This window comes from Scyliorhinus torazame, chromosome 2 (assembly GCF_047496885.1).
Source record: "Scyliorhinus torazame isolate Kashiwa2021f chromosome 2, sScyTor2.1, whole genome shotgun sequence".
NCBI lineage: Eukaryota > Metazoa > Chordata > Chondrichthyes > Carcharhiniformes > Scyliorhinidae > Scyliorhinus > Scyliorhinus torazame.
This window is the reverse complement of record NC_092708.1, coordinates 40,627,614-40,651,352: the sequence shown is the minus strand read 5'-3', so window position 1 is coordinate 40,651,352 and position 23,739 is coordinate 40,627,614. Positions and strand designations below refer to the sequence as shown.

The 23,739-nt window shown below is 47.6% G+C and overlaps 1 protein-coding gene across 5 annotated transcripts in view; it reads right to left on the bottom strand.

The window, feature by feature from the left end:
- Window positions 1–23,739, bottom strand: part of gli2a (GLI family zinc finger 2a) — a 564,217-nt gene that overhangs the window by 520,913 nt on the left and 19,565 nt on the right. Inside the window, exon 2 of one of the 5 annotated variants that reach the window (XM_072470208.1) lies at window positions 8,402–8,488. The exons of 3 other annotated variants lie outside the window; for them this stretch is intronic. The gene's annotated coding sequence lies outside the window, so the exon portion shown is untranslated. Of the gene's footprint in view, window positions 1–8,401; window positions 8,489–10,639; window positions 10,658–23,739 lie in introns of those variants that run through there. One more of the 5 variants, XM_072470212.1, reaches the window with a different exon arrangement.

Below are 23,739 nucleotides of genomic sequence, written 5' to 3'. Positions count from 1 at the left end.
AATATTGCTAGCCCCCAGCCTGGCTTGACCCGGACTTTCACCACCTGAGATATTGCTCCCGCCACTCCTCTCCAGAACCCCTCCAGTGCCGGGCATGACCAAAACATATGGACATGGTTCGCCGGGCTCCCTGAGCACCTTCCACATCTGTCCTCTTCCCCAAAGAACCTGCTCAACCTCGCCCCCGTCAGGTGAGCTCTGTGAACCACCTTAAATTGTATCAGGCTGAGCCTGGCACACGAGGAGGAGGAATTAACCCTACCTAAGGCATCCGCCCACAGACCTTCCTCCATCTCCTCCCCCAGCTCCTCCTCCCATTTACCCTTCAACTCTTCTACCAGCGCTTCCCCCTCTTCTTTCATCTCCTGGTATATTGCCGACACCTTGCCCTCCCCGACCCATGCGCCCGAGATCACCCTGCCTTGAATTTCTTGTGCCGGGAGCAATGGGAATTCCCTCACCTGTCGCCTTACAAAAGCCCTCACCTGCATATATCTAAAGGCATTTCCCGGGGGTAACTCAAACTTCTCCTCCAGTGCCCCTAGGCTCGCAAACGTTCCGTCAATGAACAGGTCCCCCATTCTTCTGATCCCCGCCCGATGCCAGCTCTGGAACCCCCCGTTCATCTTCCCCGGGACAAACCGATGGTCACCCCTGATCGGGGACCACACCGATGCTCCCATTGCACCCCTGTGCCGTCTCCACTTAGCGTTGCCGCCACCACCGGGCTCATGGTATACTTTGTCGGCAAGAGCGGCAGCGGTGCCGTCACCAACGCCCCCAGACTCGTTCCTTTGCAGGACGCCATCTCCATCCTCTTCCATGCCGCCCCCTCTCCCTCCATAACCCACTTGCGGATCATCGACACATTTGCTGCCCAGTAGTAGCTCCCCAGGTTTGGCAGCGCCAACCCTCCTCGGGCCCTACTGCGTTCCAGGAACCCTCTCCTTACCCTCGGTGTCTTATTCGCCCACACAAACCCCATAATACTCCTGCCTACTCTCTTTAAAAAGGCCTTAGTGATCACGATGGGAAGGCACTGAAACACAAACAAAAACCTCGGAAGGACCACCATTTTGACCGATTGCACTCTACCCGCCAGCGAGAGCGGTAGCATGTCCCATCTTTTAAAATCCTCCTCCATTTGCTCCACCAACCTCGTCAGATTCAGTTTATGTAGGGCCCCTCAACTCCTGGCTATCTGGATCCCCAGATACCGAAAGCTCCCCTCCACCCTCCTCAGCGGTAGGTCCCCTATCCCTCTTTCTTGGTCCCCCGCCTGTAATACAAAGAGCTCACTCTTCCCTACATTGAGCTTATAGCCCGAAAACTCCCCAAACTCCCTTAGAGTCTGCATGACCTCCACCATCCCCTCCATTGGATCCGCCACGTACAGCAACAGGTCATCCGCATATAGCGACACCCGATGCTCTTCTCCTCCTCGGACCACCCCCTTCCATTTATTAGACTCCCTCAATGACATGGCCAATGGTTCGATCGCCAATGCGAACAACAGGGGGGACAGGGGGCACCCCTGCCTCATCCCTCGGTACAGCCGAAAGTACTCCGACCTCCGCCGGTTTGTCACTACACTCGCCACCGGGGCTCTGTAAAGGAGCTTAACCCAACTGATAAACCCTCCCCCGAACCCAAACCTACGCAGCACCTCCCAGAGGTACTCCCACTCTACTCGGTCAAAGGCCTTCTCCGCGTCCATAGCTGCCACTATCTCCGCTTCTCCCTCCACCGATGGCATCATTATCACGTTTAAGAGCCACTGCACATTGGTGTTTAGCTGCCTACCCTTTACAAATCCTGTCTGGTCCTCGTGAATCACCCCCGGGACACAGTCCTCGATCCTCGTGGCCAGCACTTTTGCCAGCAACTTTGCATCCACATTAAGGAGCGAGATCGGCCTGTACGATCCACATTGCAGTGGGTCCTTGTCCCGCTTTAGGATCAAATAAATTGTCGCTTCCGACATTGTCGGAGGTAGGGTCCCCTCCTCTCTTGCCTCATTAAAGGTCCTCACTAGTAGCGGGGCCAACAGGTCTACGTACTTCCTGTAGAACTCCACCGGGAACCTATCCGGTCCTGGGGCCTTGCCCGCCTGCATGCTCCCCAAACCCTTGCTCAGCTCCTCCAACCCAATTGGTGCCCCCAGGCCAGCCACTTCTTGCTCCTCCACCCTCGGGAATCTCAGCTGGTCTAGGAATCGTCTCATACCCTCTTCCCCCGTTGGGGGCTGGGATCTGTACAGCTCTTCATAAAAGGCCTTAAATACCTCCTTTATTTTTGTCGCACTCCGAACCGTGGCTCCCCTTCCATCTTTGACTCCCCCTATTTCCCTCGCTGCCATCCTTTTACGGAGCTGGTGTGCCAGCATCCGGCTAGCCTTTTCCCCATACTCATAGGTCGCCCCCTGCGCTTTCCTCCACTGCGTCTCCGCCTTCCCTGTGGTCAACAGGTCAAACTCCGTCTGGAGCCGTCGTCTTTCCCCAAGTAATCTTTCCTCCGGGGCCTCTGCGTTTCTCCTGTCCACTCTCAAAATCTCCCCCACTAACCTCTCCCTTTCCATGCCCTCTGTCTTCTCCCTGTGAGCCCTAATGGAGATTAGCTCTACCCTGACCACCGCCTTCAATGCCTCCCATACCACCCCTACCCACACCTCCCCGTTGTCGTTGGCCTCCAAGTACCTTTCGATACACCCCCTCACCTTCCCACACACCACCTCGTCCGCCAGCAGTCCCACATCCAGCCACCACAGCGGGCGTTGGTCCCTCTCATCTCCCAGCTCCAGTTCCACCCAGTGCGGGGCATGGTCCGAAATGGCTATGGCCGAATACTCCGTCCCCTCCACCCTCGGGATGAGCGCCGTGCCCAGAACAAAAAAATCTATCCGGGAGTAGACTTTGTGTACATGGGAAAAGAAAGAAAATTCCCTGGCCTGCGGCCTTGCAAACCGCCATGGGTCCACTCCCCCCATCAGATCCATAAACCCCCTAAGTACCTTGGCGGCCGCCGGCCTCTTTCCAGTCCTTGATTTGGAGCGGTCCAGTGCTGGGTCCAACATTGTATTGAAGTCCCCTCCCATTATCAGGCCTCCTTTCTCCAGGTCCGGAATGCGCCCCAACATGCGCTTCATGAATCCTGCATCATCCCAGTTCGGGGCGTACACGTTTACCAACACCATCCACGTCCCCTGCAGCCTACCACTCACCATTACATATCGCCCTCCATTGTCCGCTACAATAGTCTTGGCCTCAAATGACACCCGCTTTCCCACTAATATTGCCACCCCTCTATTCTTCGCGTCCAGTCCCGAGTGGAATACCTGTCCTGCCCATCCCTTTCTTAACCTGACCTGGTCCGCCACCTTCAGGTGAGTCTCTTGGAGCATGACCACGTCCGCCTTCAATCCCTTTAAGTGCGCGAACACTCGAGCCCTCTTCACCGGCCCATTCAGCCCCCTCACGTTCCACGTTATCAGCCGGATTGGAGGGGCTCTCACCTCCCCCCCCCCCGCCGACTAGCCATCTCCTTTTCTGGGCCAATCCCGTGTCCATGCCTCCCTCACCCTCCAGTCCCCCAGACGGGGGACCCCCATCCCGACCACCTCTTCTATCAATCCTTTATTAATGAGGTGTGACGTTCCTGGGGGTGGCACCAATATATTTTCCACTTTCCATGCCACCACTTAGGAACCTTGTTTTGTTGGCAAGAGCCCATATCTTCACCACTACCAACATGCTGGCAAATTGGCACCAGGTGGCGATGTTTTCAGTATGATAGGAGCTAAGAAGGTGTCTCACCTTGTGACTGATGCTTAATACATGATAGTTCTGGAATAAAACTGTGCCACTGGCTGTGCAAGACTGGCAATAATCTGTAACCTGCCCTCCCCCCACCCCACCATTCAGTTTCACTGATCACAAAACACAGATGAACATAGCTTGCTCAGTGCACACCAGCAGTGAAGATCCAACATGGTACCAGTCATGCACACATGAAAAGTACCGCCAGCAAGACTGCGCTTGCAATCAGAGACACCCAAATATCATTTACTATTTTAGAGTGGCGGGATTTCTGCAGTGTTCCTACCCCAGTCTCCGTTAGAATATTTACACAGAGGATTTGAAACAAGAATCAGGCTTCCTGCTGTCAAGTTTATTGTTTTTCCATAGGTGAATGAATGATATCGTAAGTATAACACTTTTGAGGGCTAACGCAAATTTCAGCTGAAGTCACACAGTGCAATGAATTCTTTCCTGGCCAGGATGTGTGTAGAGGGGAAGAATTGGACAGTTTTCCAAGGACAGTGTCCCTATCTGATGTCCTATTATCTGCAGTGTACAAAGTAAGAATAATGATGCTATGATGGCAGCTACTGTCAGCATGTTGGGCTGCAATAAGGTACAGGTTTACAACATGTCCTTCTGCTATTCCCATGCACCCTGTACACATGCAAGAACTTATTCATTGCTCATTCCAGATCTGAAACATCAAACCTTACAGACTCTTTAAAATGGCATCACTATTCCAAAATTAGTTATTTTGGACAGATATGTTTTCTAGCAGTCGGGAATGGCTTAGGAATGATCATTCCTCTCTTGGCCGTGTGAAATGTGTCAACATGGCTGCCCTTTTACTTTTGATACTTTCATTTAAAAAATACATTTTTCGGGCAGCACAGTGGTTAGCACTGCTGCTTCACGGCACCAAGGCCCCAGGTTCGATCCCGGTCCTGGGTCACTGGCCATGTGGAGTTTGCACATTCTCCCCATGTCGGCGTGGGTTTCGCCCCCACAACCCAAAGATATGCAGGACAGGCGGATTGGCCACGTTAAAATTGTCCCTTAATTGGAAGAAATTAATAGGGTACTCTAATTTATTAAAAATATATACATTTTTCTCATATCTATCTAACATGCTCAAGAAGACCACTCAGCTTCCTTCTGAAGGGAAACTTAAGGTTGGGCAACTGGTTTTGTTAGCGACAACCTTATCCCAAGAATGAACATAAATACCTTCTCTTCCTTGACTTCTTCATCATAGAATTTACAGAACATAGAATTTACAGTGCAGGAGGCCATTCGGCCCATCAAATCTGCACCAGCCCATGGAAAGAGCAACCTACCCAAGACCATGCCCCCACCCCATCCCCGTAACCCAGCAACCCCACCCAACATTTTTTTGGACACTAAGGACAATTTATCATGGCCAATCCACCTCACCTGCACATTTTTGGACTGTGGGAGGAAACCGGAGCACCGGGAGGAAACCCACGCACACACGGGGAGAACATGCAGACTCCGCACAGGCAGTGACCCAAGCCGGGAATCGAACCTGGAACCCTGGAGCTGTGAAGCAACTGTGCAAACCATTGTGCTACTGTGCTGCCTCGAAGCATAAATCATGAATGCAATTCCAAGGATTTCACCATTGACCAGAATCTTAGTTTTAACAGCCACATAAGTACGGTAACAACAAGAGCAAGCCAGAGGATGGGAATGTTGCAGTGAATAACTCAACTTCTGACTCCACAAGACCTATCCGCCATCTACAGGGCATAAGCCAGGAACGCGATGGAAAGCTTGCCAGGATGAGTAATGCTCCAACAACACTCAAGAGGATCAACACCTGGACAAAGCATTCCCTCCACCACCAGCACAATATGAGAGGCTGCAGTGTGCAAGGATACACCACAGCAACTCGCCAAAGGTTCTTCGACAGTACCTCCCCAAAGCACAAACTCTTATCGCCTAGAAGGACAAGGACAGGAAGCACACAGAAACTCCGCCATCTCCAAGATCTCTTCCAAGTTACATACCATCCTGACTTGGAAATAGAGCACCATTCCTTAATTGTTGATAGTTTAAAATCCTGAAATTCCCTACCTAACAGCACTGTACCTCCAGCACGTGGTCTGGAGTGGTTCGAGAAGGTGGGTCATCACCAATTTTTCAAAGGTATTTAGGGAAGGGCAATATATGCCCACACCCAGTGAATGTAGTCAAAAACATATGCATACAGGTTTAACAGTGGTGCAATTTAGGGTTCATTCATATTGCAACCCAAAAAAATACTGCATGGGCTCTCCGACCATAACTTCAGCAAGAGACGATCAGAACTGCCAGAGCTTCACGTTATAAACTGAAAACTGGTGGGAAGCAGGTCCAGTTTAAATCAAATCCCAAGGCTTACGCTGCCCCCAAAGTAAAGAGGTAAGACAAGCATTACCAGGATATTTCATTCCCTCTCGCTGTGGTGTTAGTTTGGGCTCTGACTTGGGGAGGCAGGCTGTATTTGCAGCGTGGATCAGAAGCAATGTATTCACGTGTTCCCTGCCATTTGCTAAACTGGTAACTTGCCTTGTAAAGGTACGGTGTGATTCACTGATCTTTTAGCTTTCAATTGTCACATCCTTTTCCGGAGGCTGACTGACCCGCTGACCATTCCCGACATTCCATTTTCTTTAACTGCTTCAGCGAATGAAGTGGGAACACAAATATCAATATCTTGTTGCCTTACTGCAAAGGGGTGATATTTTTAAAAAAGGATGGGGGAAATCTTAATAGTTGGGGCGGGCAATCATGTGTACAGGTGCAAAAGAGGTGCCAGTCCTAACATGCCCTGCAGCAACAGAGGTTGAGACTCAGAAAGAGACAAGATACTTAATAGTTAAAATGCGGCGAAAGGAATAAAAGGGGCTGTTTAGCACAGGGCTAAATCGCTGGCTTTGAAAGCAGACCAAGGCAGGCCAGCAGCACGGTTTGATTCCCGAAACAGCCTCCCCGAACAGGCGCCGGAATGTGGCGACTAGGGGCTTTTCACAGTAACTTCATTTGAAGCCTACTTGTGACAATAAGCGATTTTCATTTCATTTTCATTTCATTTCATCATTCTCTAGTATGGTCTGAGATCTTGGCTAAGCTTTGCATTGGAACCTACACCAACAAGAATTCTACTGGAACTAAGGAGAGGGTAATAGAAGGAATTCCAGTGATAGTTCAGCAACTGGCACCTTACACACATACACCCACAGAATAGTATTAGAACATGCATGGAAGGGAGCGATGAGTTGAGCAGCAGATTCATTCACTCTACTGAATTGTGGACCCAGATCTCACATGGATCAGAAATCCAGCAGGTCAGGGTTCTACTCCAAATTTTGGCCTTTACCACAATGCCAGAGACTTCTTGTCAGTGTCTCCATGTCAGAGTGAAAGCAGTGGACCAGGCATGCCCTGTTTGTATCCCTGTGAGTTCCATGTACATGGAATATTCTTTGCTACAATACTAGTGAATTTCAAATTAACCTGCAGTGTCTCTGTAATATCCCGCATGGGACCTCTGGGGTGGGAATGCTCGTCTTCCCCGTGCTCCTTGCAGCGTACGAGCAGACCCCCCCCCACCCCCCCAAGAGTGGGGTACATAAGGTCAGCCGGTCAGGCACAGACCAAACAGGAACCCGGTAGGGGTCTACCAGGAAGTGTATACATATTGGGCTGGATTCTCCGCAGCCCCGCATCGAAATCGCATTTGGCGCGGGGGCGGAGAATCCGATTTCACGCCAAAATCAGGCCCACCGCCGGTCCGGCAATTCTCCGGGCCCCGAAAATCGGCATGTTCGCAGAGTACTCCGCACGGCTGGGGGGGGTGGGGGGGGGGGCATTGCCAGAGGCCCGCCCAGTGATCCTCCGCTCCCGACCGACCGAGTTTCCGACGGCGTGGAACTAACATGCTATGGCCGGTCGGGATGCTCATGTGGCGGCTGCTGACTCACTCTGTGGCCGCCCTGGAGGAGAGGGGGGGGGGATATCGGACATTTTGGGGGGGTGGGGGGGCCTTATGGGCGGCAGGGGAGTGCTTGCACGCAGTCGGATCTTCGAGCGCGCAGCCAATTGGGGGGGGGGCTGCATTTTGAAGCTGCCTCCACGGTCCGAGTCCACCATGAAGGTGCTGAAGCTGCGTGAATCACTCTGGGTCCCTGCTAGCTCCCTGCAGGTGAGTGAATCGACTGATATTTTTTATTGGGAGTGAAACGCCAGTGTTTTTGCGCAGGCGTGGGGACATAGCCCCATTTTGGGAGAATCCAGCCCATTGTTTTTAAATAAAACTTTGCTCTTATTTTTACTCGGCGTGCCCCCCCCCTCACCCCCCCACGTTTCCTCTGAGTGTTTGGCAAGCACAAAATAAGAACTTTGCCAAAGATTTATCAATAAAGACAGCGGCCTCTCAGGGAGGGGAGGAAAAAATGTTTGCCCCAGAAAAAAAGCAAAGGCAGTATTACCCAGGAAGAAGAATGCCATGCCGAAATGAACCGAGATTTTCGGCAACACATCAATCAACCTGCCACAATCTGCACCCCTGCACCAACCCCACTGCCTTCAATACATACCTCTCATCACTCCCTCTCCCCTCCTCCCTTTAATGTCACTTCCCCATCGTTACTTAGATTAAGATCCTTCAAGTACTACTGTTCCTGCTTAATAAAAAGGAAAGGTAATTAGATTCTTCAAAATCTGTTCATTCTCTCCCCCCCCGCCCTTTCCGGTAAACCACAGTTTAATTTTCTTTATTTTGAAATAAGAATCCATTTTACTTAAAAACATTCAACGGTTGTTATCCTTAATCCCACAGTTGATCCTTAGTGAAATCCAAGCCAGATCACAGAGCAAGGAGAGAGGGAGAGAGAGAGAGAGAGAGAGAGAGAATGAGAAAGAGAGTGGGGGGAAGGGACACATATTCTGCTGGCCCAGTTGGGTGCCTGATACAATAGGACATCACCCCAGCCCCTTCTTACTGTGCTGCATAGTTCTAATCATTTTTGACCAGTCGACGGGTTAAGCGTATTCTTTCTGGTTCAGTGAGCAGAGAAAAAGGCTGAAGCTCGGGGGTTTTGTTGCCTGCCATGAGAAAAGGAGGGAAGTTTGTGAACGGCAGGCAGAAGGTGGTCTTTGGAACCAACTGCATCTCCTATAAATAACAGCAATATCCTGTGTGAGAGCTCCTCGAGCTCCCTGAATGTCTAACAGATGTTTCCACAACATAAGACTCCACTCTGGAGAGCAGGAAGGGGAAAGTTACCACTGTTTTATGGATGTGATCTGTCGAACTGTATAAAGTCCAAGAACAATGACTTTAGTGAGCTGCCAATTACAGCAGTTAGAGAAGGAATAGCGATGCATCACAGCAGGCTCGGATTACATCAGCCCACGGCCTAAAAACAGCGCCTTTGAAACTAATGAAAAAGTTGTGTGTACGGAGGATTGCAACAAGAGGGAGAATGTTAACAAACCACTCTGCTCCAACTCTTCTCTTAGAAAAGTCATCAAGTAACTGTTGATTCTAATTTAAGTTCTGAAAAAAAGCCTGAACTCAAAAAGATAACCAACGGTATATTTAGGCCCCTAATGGTCCTTGCATCCGGCCTTTTGACAACTGTGATGGTGGAGCGGGGGGGGGGGGGGGGTGCAGGGAATTGGGTCAAAACAGGAGAGAAGAAGTATGCATTATAGTTAAGTTGTTACATCTCGGGGAATAGTTCCAATATCAATTAACCAGGTCTGGTGGGTTTTCTCACACCTTTTACAAAAAAACTTTATTACAGGAACACTTTTTTTTTGCCTTGTGGGGGGAGGGGCTGATTGGTAGATCAGAGATGAGTGGGGGAGAGGGGGAGCTGGCTTGACGAGGGACGTTCCTGGGAAGTTGAAAATGAAATGAAATAAAAATCGCTTATTGTCACAAGTAGGCTTCAATGAAGTTACTGTGAAAAGCCCCTAGTCGCCACATTCTGGCGCCTGTTCGGGGAGGCTGGTACGGGAATCGAACCGTGCTGCTGGCCTGCCTTAAAAGCCAGCGATTTAGCCCAGTGTGCGAAACCAGTCCCTAGTTCCTCAGTGACTAGCATTTTTCTAGATGTAAGTTTAGAGTACCCAATTATTTTTTTCCAATTAAGGGACAATTTAGCGTGGCCAATCCACCTAACCTGCACATCTGTGGGTTGTGGGGGTGAAACCCACGCAGACACGGGGAGAATGCGCAAACTCCACACGGACAGTGACCCAGGGGCCGGGATTCGAACCCGGGTCCTCAGCGCCGCAGTCCCAGTGCTAACCACTGCGCCACGTGCCGCCCGTTTCAGTGACTTGAATAACCGGGCCCATGTCACAAGAACAAGGAATACATATAATAAAAACAGGGGTTTCAGTTTGAAGACAACAAGCAGATATTTTGTGTCAGCTTTGACATTTCAGAAATTTCCACCCCCGCAAAAAAGGGGCTGCTCGTTCCAAAAGCGAATGGCAATCCTTCATTCCATTTGTGTGGGGATGGTTGGGGGGGGAGCCGAGAAACACATGCTGGCTTGTTGTGTTCCCTGGCCACACATATGTAGTTCATCCTCCAGTCTGTCATGATGGAGTCTGAGGTCTGGCTGCATTTTATTCCACAAATATTTACACTGTACTCTGTTTTCAATTTGATCCAACTGTCACGGGTAGTCAGTCTGTGTTAAGAAAAACATCTTTCTCTCACATCACATTTTTTTGTATCGCGACCTACAATCTCCCAGCCGACGACATTAAACAAACAAAACAAAAACAAAAAAGAAAGGAAAAATAAGTCGCGTCACCTGCTAGCACATGGGAACTCAAGCCTGTGCTCCAGCAATTTGTTCTGGCCTACAGCCCTCTCGGCGTCAGTTTTAGAAACGTTTTGATTCAGCTGCCCGTGACTGTTGCCTATAAAGGAAAGCATTTTCAGCAAAGGTGCTTCGTGGAGTGGGGAGGATGTGGGCAATCGCTGTGTAATGGGTTCCAGCGGGGGGACGAGGAGAGGGAATTGAGAGAGAGAAAATGGAACACAGGCCAAGGCGCTCTCATTATCGATCTCCCAGAAACTGTCCCTTGAAAGGACTGCTTGCCGAGATTCACAGCTGCCAGCTGACGCAAAGAAAGACTTGCATTTATACAGCACCTTGCACAACCTCAGGATGTCCCAGATCACTCTGCAGCCAATGAAGTGCTTTTGAAATGCGGCGCCTGCTGTAAATGTGGGAAAGATGGCAGCCAGCTTCCACGCAGCAAGGTCGTGCAAATGGCAATACGATAATCTGTTTTTAGTTTTGTCCGCCGAGGGGTAAAAACTGATCAGAACACCAAGGCGAACTCCCCTGCTCTGATATAGTGATCTTTGACATCCACTCACCAGAGATGGCAGTGCCTTAGTTTGTTATCTCACCTGAAGGACAGCATCTCTGACAATGCAGCACTTCCTCAGTACCACAGTGGCGTGCCCGCCTGCAATTTACGCCCACGTCTCTGGAGGGGGACTTTGAACCCACAACCTTCAGATTCAGAGGCAAGCGTGCTACCACTGGGCCACAACTGACACCCGATGACAATTGTGGGGATGACAGGGAGAAGCTAAGAATAGAGTGAGTCAATAACTTAAACCATTATAGAACCATAGTAATGGTACAACACAGGCCATTCGACCCATCTTGTTCATACAGGCCCGAACGCATCCATGTGCCCTTTCTAACCCCACCTTCCTGCACAAGGCCCATAGTTCTGCAGTTTACAGCACTTAATGTGCAGATCCAGATACTTTTTAAACGAGTTTAGGGGCGAGTGGTTAGCACTGCTGCCTCACAGCGCCAAGGACCCAGGTTCGATGCCAGCTCTGGGTCACTGTCCATGTGGAGTTTGAACATTCTCCCTGTGAGTCTTACCCCACAACCCAAAGATATGCAGGGTAGGTGGATTGGCCGCGCTAAATTGCCCCCTTAATTGGAAAAAGAATTAGAAAAGAGTCTAGGGTCTCTGCCTCCACCACAAACTCAGACAATGAATTCTAGACACCCACCACCCATTGCGTAAAAGGTTTTCCCTCATGTCCCCTCTAATACTTCTGTCACTTAGCTTGAATCTATGTCCATGTTGTCCATGTTGACTCTGCCCGATTACCTTGAGTTTAACCAAGGTATCCTGCTATACCTCCTTTAATAATAACTTCTAACAATTTACCTACGACAGATGTTGGGCTAACTTGCCTATAATTTTCCACTTTCTGTTTCTCGCCCTTTTTGAATAAAGAAGTTATATTTGCTATCCTCCAATCTAATGGGAACTTCTCCAAATCTCGGGAGTTTGAAATAATTCAAATCAATGCACTGGCCATCTATATTTTGGTGTATTTGCTCCACATAAGCCTTCTTCTTCTAACTCCATCAGCACATTCTTCGCTTTCTTTCTTCCTCATGTACTTAACTAGATTTCCCATATTAACAGCATTCACGTTAACCGTTCCAAACACTTAGGCGGCACAGTGGTTAGCACTGCTGCCTCACGGCACGAGGACCTGGATTTGATCCTGGCCCCAGGTCACTGTCCATGTGGAGTTTGCACATTCTCCCCGTGTCTGTGTGGGTCTCACCCCCACAAACTAAAGGTGTGCAGGGTAGGTGAATTGGCCACGCTAAATTGCCCCTGAATTGGAAGAAAAGAATTGGGTACTCAATTTTTTTTAGAATGCTTAAAAATAGTCTATCAGCTGAGAGGAAAGTGCACTGACACATTATTTCACAAATTGTGTCACAGAATGGGAAGAGTCAATAGGAACCTGAGATTTCTCATGACTAATCTCATTGATGGTTTAGCACAGTGGGCTAAACAGCTGGCTGGTTTAGCACAGTGGGCTAAACAGTGGGCAATGCAGAACAATGCCAGCAGCGCGGGTTCAATTCCCGTTCCAGCCTCCCCGAACAGGTGCCGGAATGTGGCGACTAGGGGGCTTTTCACAGTAACTTCATTGAAGCATACTTGTGACAATAAGCGATTATTGTTATCATTATTATTATGATAGTACAGGAATTCATATAGGCAGGAATGCATAGAAACATAGAAAATAGGAGCATGAGGAGGTCATTCAGCTCTTTGGCCATTCATTATGATCATGCTAATCATCCAACTCAGTAACCTGTCCCCGCTTTCTCCCACATCCTTTGATCCCTTTAGCCCCAAGGGCCATGTCTAATTTCCCCTTGAAATACACATGTTTTGGCCTCAACTGCTTTCTGTGGTAGCGAATTCCACAGGTTCACCACTCTTTGGGTGAATAAATTTCTCCTCATCACAGTCCTAAATGGTTTACCCCGTATTCTTGGACAGTAACCCCTGGTTGTGGAGTGCCCCGCCATCGGGAACATGCTCCAGGAGATCCCTCCCCCTTCATTCTTCTAAACCCGAGTGAATATAATCCTAAATGATTCAATCTCTCCTCATACGTCAGTCCCGTCATCGCCGGAAAGAGGCTGGTAAATCTTCACTGCATTCCCTCTATCGCAAGAACATCCTTCCTTGGATAATGAGACTAAACCTGCACTCTAGGGGTGCGATTTAACGGAAATGAAACAGAGGCCACGTCGAGCGTGTTTAGCCGGGTGTTTCCCAGCACTGGCAGCGTCGAGAGTGACCCCACAAATGAGACACTGGTTCATTTCAGGGCCTCAGCAAGGAACACCCGTTGAGACCGTACTCAGTCCCATTTTTAAATGGCATCCCGATCTCCTGAACCCGCATTGGCCACCGCAACCCTCCAACAAGAGGGTCATCGAGCCCCCCATACTCCACTTCATGAGGGCAGGGTACCCCCGGGCCCAATCTCCAGTAGAGGCAAATTGCCACCGGGGAACCTTGACTATGCCCCTGCCAGTACCAGGCTGACACCTGGTGTACTGCAAGATTGCCACCCGGTGGCATCAGGGGTGCCAGGGTACCACGTTGCCCAGAGCCTGACCAACCAGGGGCCCCTGATTGCCTGGGAGACCGCCTCAAATGTCGATACACCTGGTCCACATTTATAGAGACCAGTGCTAAACGGCAAATTGGGTTCTCCGAGACACGGGGGTTAGATCCCGCACCTTGGGTAACTCTGACGAGTGCATATTCAATTGAGCCTGACTGCACACTTGAATATGTAAATTTAGGTCCAGCCCGTGGTCAGGATCCAGATCACGACATCCGGTCAGGTCTTGCGAAGTGTAGCAAGTCAGGTAAGTCCGAGATCTACCAGCCTCATTGTGTCCTAAGTCAAGTGCGGCACGGCCGTTAGAATGGGCCCAATATTCTTGGTCAGAGGCCCTCTCACCAAAACCTTGCATTATTGCAAAAAGACATCTCTGGTCCTGTATTCGAATACTCTCGCTATGAAGGTTGTCATACCATTTGCCTTCTTTACTGCCTGCTGCGCCTGCATACTTACTTTCAGTGACTGGTGCACAAGGACACCAAGGTCTCGTTGCATATTCCCCTCTCCTAATTCATGGCCATTCAGGTAATAATCTGCCTTCCTGTTTTTGCGACCAAATTAATCCAAATTATACTGCATCTGCCATGCATTTGCCCACTCACTCAACTTGTCCAAATCACACTGAAGGATCTTTGTATCTTCCTCACAGCTCACCCTCCCACCCAGCTTTGTGTCATCTGCAAAATTGGAGATATCACATTTAATTCCCTCATCTAAACCATTGATATACGGGGCGAGAGTTACCGACAAACCTGCTGTATGTTTGGCGGCGGCAGAAGCGGCCCGCCAGCGGGATATTCTAGTCCCGTCGTTGTCAATGGGATTGCCGTCGACTGCACCGCTCATTACCGGGAAACCTAAGCACCGTCAGTGGGACCGGAATATCCCGCCGGCGTGAACAGCTGGTACATTCTGCCCACATTGTGAAGAGCTGGGGTCCTGCGGCACCCCGCTAGTCACTGCCTGCCATTTGGAAAAAGACCCCTTTATTTCTACTCTTTGTTTCCTGTCAGCCAACCGTTTTCTATCCATCTCATACACAACCCCCAATCCCATGCGCTTTAATTTTACACACCAATCTCTTATGTGGGATTTTGTCGAAGGCCTTCTGAAAGTCCAAATAAACCATATCAACTAGCTCCCCCTCATCAACTTTACCAGTTAGTTCTTCAAAGAATTTCAGTATATTTGTAAAGCATGATTTCTCTTTCATAAATCCATGCTGACTCTATCCGATCATGCCAATATTTTCCAAATGTGCTGCTATTAAATCCTTTATAATGGCATTTTCCCCAGTATCCACATCAGGCTGACTGGTCTATAATTCCCTGTTTTCTCTCTACCTCGCTTATTAATTGGTGGAATTACATGAGCTACCCTACAATCTGTAGCACTGTTCCAGAGTCTATAGAATCTTGGAAGATGACCACCAATGCATCCACTATTTCTAGGGACACTTCCTTAAGTACTCCAGGATCAGAGAATTTACAGTGCAGAAGGAGGCCATTCGTCCCATAGAGTCTGCACCAGCCCTTGTTAAGAGCATCCTACGTTAGCACCTTATCCCCATAACCCAGTAATCCTATCTAACCTTTTGGATATGAAGGGGCAATTTAGCATGGCCAATCCACCTAACCTGCACATCTTTGGACTGTGGGAGGAAACTGGAGCACCCGGAGGAAACCTACACGGGCAGGAGGAGAAAGTACAAGCTCCACACAGACAGTCACCCAAGGCAGGAATTGAAGATGGGCCCCTGGCGCTGCGAGGCAGCAGTGCTATCAACTGTGTTACCGTGCCACCCATGATAATGTAGATTATCAGGCCCTGGGGATCCATCGGCCTGCAATTCATCAAGTTCCTCAACACCATTTCTCTACTAATACTGATTTCCTTCAGTTCCTCCCTCTCACTAAATCCTGTTCCCCAACGTTTCTGGTATGTTATTTGTGTCCTCCTTTGTGAAGACGGAACCAAAGTACGTATTTAGTTGGTCAGCCATTTATTTGTTCTCCATTATAAATTCCCTTGTTTCTGACTGTAAGGGACCTACATTTGTCTTCACCAATCTGTCTTTCTTCACACACCAATCAAAGTTTTACAATAAAATTCTGTGTACCGCACAAGCTTACTCTCGTACTCTAGTTTCCCCTTCTTAATCAATCCCTTTGTCTTATATTCAATTTGTCTTAAATTGAATTATAAATTTTGCCCAATCCTCAGGTCGGCTGTTTTTTTTCTGGCCAATTTGTATGCCTCTTCCTTGGATTTAATACTATCTCTAATATCCCTTGTAAGCCATGATGTGGCCACCTTTCCCGTTTTATTTTTGTGCCAGACAGGACTCAACAATTGTCGCAGTTCACCCATGCGCTCTTCGAATGTTTGCCATTGCCTATCCGCCGTCATTCGTTCAAATAACATTCTCCAATCCATCCTAGCCAACCTGCACCTCATACTATCATAGTTTCCTTTATGAAGATTCAGGGCCCTTGTCTCAAAATCAACTACATCACTCTCCATCATATTATGGTCACTCAAGGGGTCTTGCGCAATTAGATTGCCAATTATTCCTTTCTCATTACACAGTCTAGGATGGCCTCTTCTTCAGTTGGTTCCTCAACATACTGGGCCTGAAAACCATCCCATATACACACCAGGAATTCCTCCTCTTCGGTATGGTTGCTAATTTGATTTCCCTAATCTGTATGCAGATTAAAGTCACTCATAGCATGTGTCTGTAATTTTCTGTTTAATGCCGTTCCCAATATCAACACTACTTTGGGGATCAATATACACACCACTAATGTTTTTTTCCCCCATTGGTATTTCTCAGTACCCATACAGATTCCTCATCATCTGAACAAATATCTTTCCTCCCTATCACATTAATTTCCTCTTTAACTAGCAATGCAACTCCATCACCTTTTCCTTATCATCTACCATTCCTAAATACTGATTACCCCAGGATGTCCAATTCCCATTCCTGGTCACCCTGCAGCCATGTCTCCCTAATCCCAACTATATCATATTAGTTTACATTTATCTGTGCGATTAATTCATCCACTTTATTGTGAATGCTCTGTTCATTAAGGTATAATGTTTGTCAAAGCTTTGACAAATGGTCATCTGGACTCGAAACAGTAGCTCTTTTCTCTCCTTACAGATGCTGCCAGACCTGCTGAGATTTTGTAGCATTTTCTCTTTTGGTTTCAGGGGCTGGTTTAGCACAATGGGCTAAACAGCTGGCTTGTAATGCAGAACAAGGCCTGCAGCGTGGGGGCAATTCCCGTACCGGCCTCCCCAAACAGGCGGAATGTGGCGACTAGGGGCTTTTCACAGTAACTTCATTGAAGCCTACTTGTGAGAACAAGCAATTATTATTATTATAGATTCCACCATCAGCAGTAATTTGCTTTTACCCAAATTCTATATACTTTGGTAACTGCTCTCTCCTGCCACCTTCACTGATCTATGCACATAAAACTCAGGACCCTCTGCTCCTGCACCCATTTTAGAATTTTACCTCTTATTTTATATTGTCGCTCCTTGTTCTTCCTTCAAAAATATATCACCTCATCTTCTCCGCATTGAACTTCATCTGCCACCTATCTGCCCACTCAATCAACTTGTCTATGTCCTTTCGAAGTTCTACACTCTTCTCCTCACAGTTTATAATGCTTCCAAGCTTTTTATCATCTGCAAACTTTGAAACTCTGTCCACTGCATAGAATCATAGAATCATAGAAGTTTACAGCATGGAAACAGGCCCTTCGGCCCAACCAGTCCATGCCGCCCAGTTTTTACCATTAAGCTAGTCCCAGTTGCCCGCACTTGGCCCATAACCCTCTATACCCATCTTACCCATGTAACTATCTAAATGCTTTTTGAAAGACACAATTGTACCCGCCTCTACTACTACCTCTGGCAGCCCATTCCAGACACTCACTACCCTCTGAGTGAAGAAATTGCCCCTCTGGGCCCTTCTGAATCTCTCCCCTCTCACCTTAAACCTATGCCCTCTAGTTTTAGACTCCCCTACCTTTGGGAAAAGATGTTGACTATCTACCTTATCTATGCCCCTCATTATTTTATAGACCTCTATAAGATCACCCCTAAGCCTCCTACGCTCCAGGGAAAAAAGTCCCAGTCTATCCAGCCTCTCCTTATAACTCAAACCATCAAGTCCCAGCAACATCCTAGTAAATCTTTTCTGCACTCTTTCTAGTTTAATAATATCCTTTCTATAATAGGGTGACCAGAACTGCACACAGTATTCCAAGTGTGGCCGTACCAATGTCTTGTACAACTTCAACAAGACGTCCCAACTCCTATATTCAATGTTCTGACCAATGAAACCAAGCATGCCGAATGCCTTCTTCACCACCCTGTCCACCTGCGACTCCACCTTCAAGGAGCTATGAACCTGTACTCCTAGATCTCTTTGTTCTATAACTCTCCCCAACGCCATACCATTAACTGAGTAGGTCCTGGCCTGATTCGATCTGCCAAAATGCATCACCTCACATTTATCTAAATTAAACTCCATCTGCCATTCGTCGGCCCACTGGCCTAATTGATCAAGATCCCGTTGCAATCCTAGATAACCTTCTTCACTATCCACTGTGCCACCAATCTTGGTGTCATCTGCAAACTTACTAACCATGCCTCCTAAATTCTCATCCAAATCATTAATATAAATCACAAATAACAGTGGACCCAGCACCGATCCCTGAGGCACACCACTGGTCACAGGCCTCCAGTTTGAAAAACAACCCTCTACAACCACCCTCTGCCTTCTGTCGTCCAGCCAATTTTGAATCCAATTGGCAACCTCACCCTGGATCCCGTGAGCTTTAACCTTCTGCAACAACCTACCATGCGGTACCTTGTCAAAGGCTTTGCTAAAGTCCATGTAGACAACGTCTACTGCACTGCCCTCATCTACCTTCTTGGTCACTCCCTCAAAAAACTCAATCAAATTTGTGAGACATGATTTTCCACGCACAAAGCCATGCTGACTGCCCCGAATCAGTCCTTGCCTCTCTAAATGCTTGTAGATCCTGTCTCTTAGAATACCTTCTAGCAACTTACCTACTACAGACGTTAGGCTCACCGGTCTGTAGTTCCCAGGCTTTTCCCTGCTGCCCTTCTTAAACAAGGGCACAACATTCGCCACTCTCCAATCTTCAGGCACCTCACCTGTGGCTGCCGATGATTCAAATATCTCGGTTAGGGGACCCGCAATTTCCTCCCTAGCCTCCCACAACATCCTGGGATACATTTCATCAGGTCCCGGGGATTTATCTACCTTGATGCGCTTTAAGACTTCCAGCACCTCCTCCTCTGTAATATGCACACTTCTCAAGACATCACTATTTATTTCCCTTAGTTTCCTAACATCCATGCCTTTCTCCACCGTGAATACCGATGAGAAATATTCATTCAGGATCTCACCGAACTCTTGTGGCTCTGCACATAGATGCCCTTGTTGATCCTTAAGAGGCCCTACTCTGTCCCTAGTTACTCTTTTCCCCTTTATGTATCTGTAGAATCTCTTTGGATTCTCCCTTGCATTATTTGCCAAAGCAATTTCATGTCCCCTTTTTGCCCTCCTGATTTCCCTCTTAACTCTATTTCGACAATCTCTATACTCTTCAAGGGATCTACTTGATCCCAGTTGCTTATGTACGTCATATGCCTCCTTCTTCTTTTTGACCAGAGTCTCAATATCTCGAGTCATCCAGGGTTCCCTACTTCTACCAGCCTTGCCCTTCACTCTAAAGGGAATGTGCTTACCCTGCACCCTGGTTAACACATTTTTAAAAGCCTCCCATTTACCAGCCGTCCCTTTGTCTGCCAATAGTCTCCCCCAATCTACCTCTGCAAGTTCCAAGTACCTCTACCAAGATCTAGACCATTAATATATATATATATATTGCTTTTATTATTAAGGTCGCCAGAGTTTTCTCTTCTTAGCTGGATGCTGTGATTTAGTAGCAAAAAGTACAAATATATCAGTTGGTGATTCTGATCTTATTTTCCAGTGACCTCTGTTGGAAAGGGCAGATATGTGGGCATCGAGTGGGGAGATGATTTTGACCAATAATGCTGCCTTCCTTAATGGAACATTGCTGCTTTAGCTAACGGAGAAAGACTGGCTAAAAGGATAAGGAAGCAGAGGCTGTACTGTTGCTTGACAGGATAGGACGGAAGAAAAGTTGAAAGGATGAAGGGGTCATTAATTTTACTATAAAGCGGAGTGAGAAAATGTTGCAGCCACCTCCTGGCATGACTGACAGCACAATCCATTTAGTAGTATTGAAACTTGTTACAATTACCTTAATTGTTCTGGCCAATCTCAGCAGTAAACTCATTACAAAGAATAAATACCAAGATAAACATCTTGTTCGCGAAGCTGGCCTGATAACATCCTCAATATTACTCATGCAAGAACTTTTCTTTCTCAGTAACGTTTTGGGTGAAAATGTTGCACAAACTAATTTGGAACATACAACAGCAAGCTCATGTGTAGTATGGAATTTACTGCCCTCAGATAACACACGGCCCCTGTTGGAATGCAACAGGCTTATCAATTCACCAGAACAGCTACTTCTGAATTGATACATCAGGTGTATACACATTCAATTCACTTGATTCCGGGCAATTACCTGCCACAGAAACATCAGATAGGATGATGGGAAATACAAAGCAGAAATGGAACTCCAAGGCAAGGGGAATTGGGAGTGCAGTGGGGGGCAAATGATAGAAAGATACACCATAACAGCCCAATCAAATAAATATCCCAGAGATCTTTTCCTCACTGTTGCATGCTGGGCATTTTAAAATGGCCACAATTATTCGGAGAATGTCCATGGTAAATATGCTATCAATTCAAACAGGGGCAAATAGTAATATCCTCTTGGAAACGTTTGTTCAACGTTTTCTTCTGGGTCACAAAGTTGTGTCCTCACGTTGCAGTCTTGGGATTTGAGCTAATAGACCAATGCAGCATTGAGGGAGTGCTGCATTGTTGGAAGTGACATTTTTCAGATGAGACATTAAACTGAGGCTTTGTAGCAGGACCTAAAAGATCGCAAGGCAGAATTGTAAAGAGAAACAGGTATATATTCAAGCTGGAGGCTTGCTTCAAACAATGGATTTCTTCTGTAACACACCCTACAATCGAACAGATCTCACATGTAATGTCATCGACAATCCAAGTGACTTCACTTGTAATGCACTAATTATTTCAGTTGTAATTACAGAATCATAGTATCCCTACAATGCAGAAGGAGGCCATTTGGCCCATCGAGTCTGCACCGACCCTCCGAAAGAGCACACTACCCAGGCCCACCCCCGAAAATCCTGCAACCCCACCTAATCATTAGTCGCTATGGGGCAATTTAAAAAGGCTAATCCACCGAATCTGCACGTCATTGGACTGTGGGTGAAAATCAGAGCACCCGGAGGGAACCCAAGCATACATGGGGAGAATGTATAAACTCCACACAGTCATCCAAGGTGGAGATTGAACCTGGGTCACTGGCCCTGTAAGACAGCAGTGCTAACCACTGTGACACCGTGCCGCTCCATACAATCACGTACAATCCAACACATTTCAGCTGTAATATCACCTACAATCTAACACAGTTCAGCTGTAATATCCCCGACAATCTAACACATTTCAGCTGTACTGCCCCCTACATTCTAACACATTTCAGCTGGAATATCCCTTACAATCCAACACATTCAGCTGTAGTACCCCTTACAATCCAATGTATTTCAGGTGTAGTATCCCTTACAATCCAACGTATTTCAGGTGTAGTATCCCTTACAATCCAACTTATTTCAGCTGCAATATCCCTTACAATCTACAATCCAACACATTTGAGCTGTATTATCTCCTACAGTCATTTTTAAAATTTTAAATTAATTTGGAATACTCAATTCATTTTTTCCAATTCAGGGGCAATTAAGTGTGGCCAATCCACCTACCCTGCAAAACTTTGGGTTCTGGGGGTGAAACCCATGCAAACACAGGGAGAGAACATAGAACATACGGTGCAGCAGGAGGCCATTCGGACCACCAAGTCTGCACCGACCCACTTAAGCCCTCACTTCCACCCTATCCCCGTAACCCAATAACCCCATCTAAACGTTTTGGCCATCAGGGGCAATTTATCATGGCCAATCCACCTAACCTGCACGTCTTTACTGTGGGAGGAAACTGGAGCACCCGGAGGAAACCCACGCAGGCACGGCGATAACGTGCCAACTCCGCACAGACAGTGACCCAGCGGGGAATCGAACATGGGACCTTGGCGCTTGAAGCCACAGTGCTAGCCACTTGTGCTACCGTGCTGAAAATGTGCAAACTCCACACGCACAGTGACCCAGAGCTGGGATAGAACCTGAGATCGCGATGCAGCGAGGCAGCAGTGCAAACCACTGATCTACTACAATCTAATGCATTTCAGCTGTAATATCCCTTACAATGCAACACACTTCAGCTGTAATATCCCCTACAATCTAACACCTTCATAGAACATAATACATAGAACATAGAACATTACAGCGCAATACAGGCCCTTCAGCCCTCGATTTTGCGCTGACCTGTGAAACCACTCTAAAGCCCATCTACACTATTCCCTTATCGTCCATATGTCTATCCAATGACCATTTGAATGCCCTCAGTGTTGGCGAGTCCACACTGTTGCAGGCAGGACATTCCACGCCCTTAGTACTCTCTGAGTAAAGAACCTACCTCTGACATCTGTCCTATAGATATCTCCCCTCAATTTAAAGCTATGTCCCCTCGTGCTAGACATCACCATCCGAGGAAAAAGGCTCTCACTGTCCATCCTATCCAATCCTCTGATCATCTTGTATGCCTCAATTAAGTCACCTCTTAACCTTCTTCTCTCTAACAAGAACAGCCTCAAGTCCCTCAGCCTTTCCTCATAAGATCTTCCCTCCATACCAGGCAACATTCTGGTAAATCTCCTCTGCACCCTTTCCAATGCTTCCACATCCTTCCTATAATGCGGCGACCAGAATTGCATGCAATACTCCAAATGCGGCCGCACCAGAGTTTTGTACAGCTGCAACATGACCTCATGGCTCCGAAACTCAATCCCTCTACCAATAAAAGCTAACACACCGTACGCCTTCTTAACAACCCTCTCAACCTGGGTGGCAACTTTCAGGGGTCTATGTACATGGACACCGAGATCTCTCTGCTCATCCACACTGCCAAGAATCTTACCATTAGCCCAGTACTCAATCTTCCAGTTATTCCTTCCAAAATGAATCACCTCACACTTTTCTGCATTAAACTCCATTTGCCACCTCCCAGCCCAGCGCTGCAGCTTATCTATGTCCCTCTGTAACTTGTAACATCCTTCTGCACTGTCCACAACTCCACCGACTTTAGTGTCATCTGCAAATTTACTCACCCATCCTTCCATGCCCTCCTCCAGGTCATTTATAAAAATGACAGACAGCAGTGGCCCCAAAGCAGATCCTTGTGGTACACCACTAGTAACTGGACTCCAGTCTGAACATTTCCCATCAACCACCACCCTTTGTCTTCTTCCAGCTAGCCAATTTCTGATCCAAACTGCTAAATCACCCTGAATCCCATGCCTCCGTATTTTCTGCAGTAGCCTACAGTGGGGAACCTTATCAAACACTTTACTGAAATCCATATACACCACATCAACTGCTTTACCCTCATCCACCTGTTTGGTCACCTTCTCAAAGAAACCAATAAGGTTTGTGAGGCACGACCTACCCTTCACAAAACCATGTTGACTATCTCTAATAAAATTATTCCTTTCCAGATGATTATACATCCTATCTCTTATAAACCTTTCCAAGATTTTGCCCACAACAGAAGTAAGGCTCACTGGTCTATAG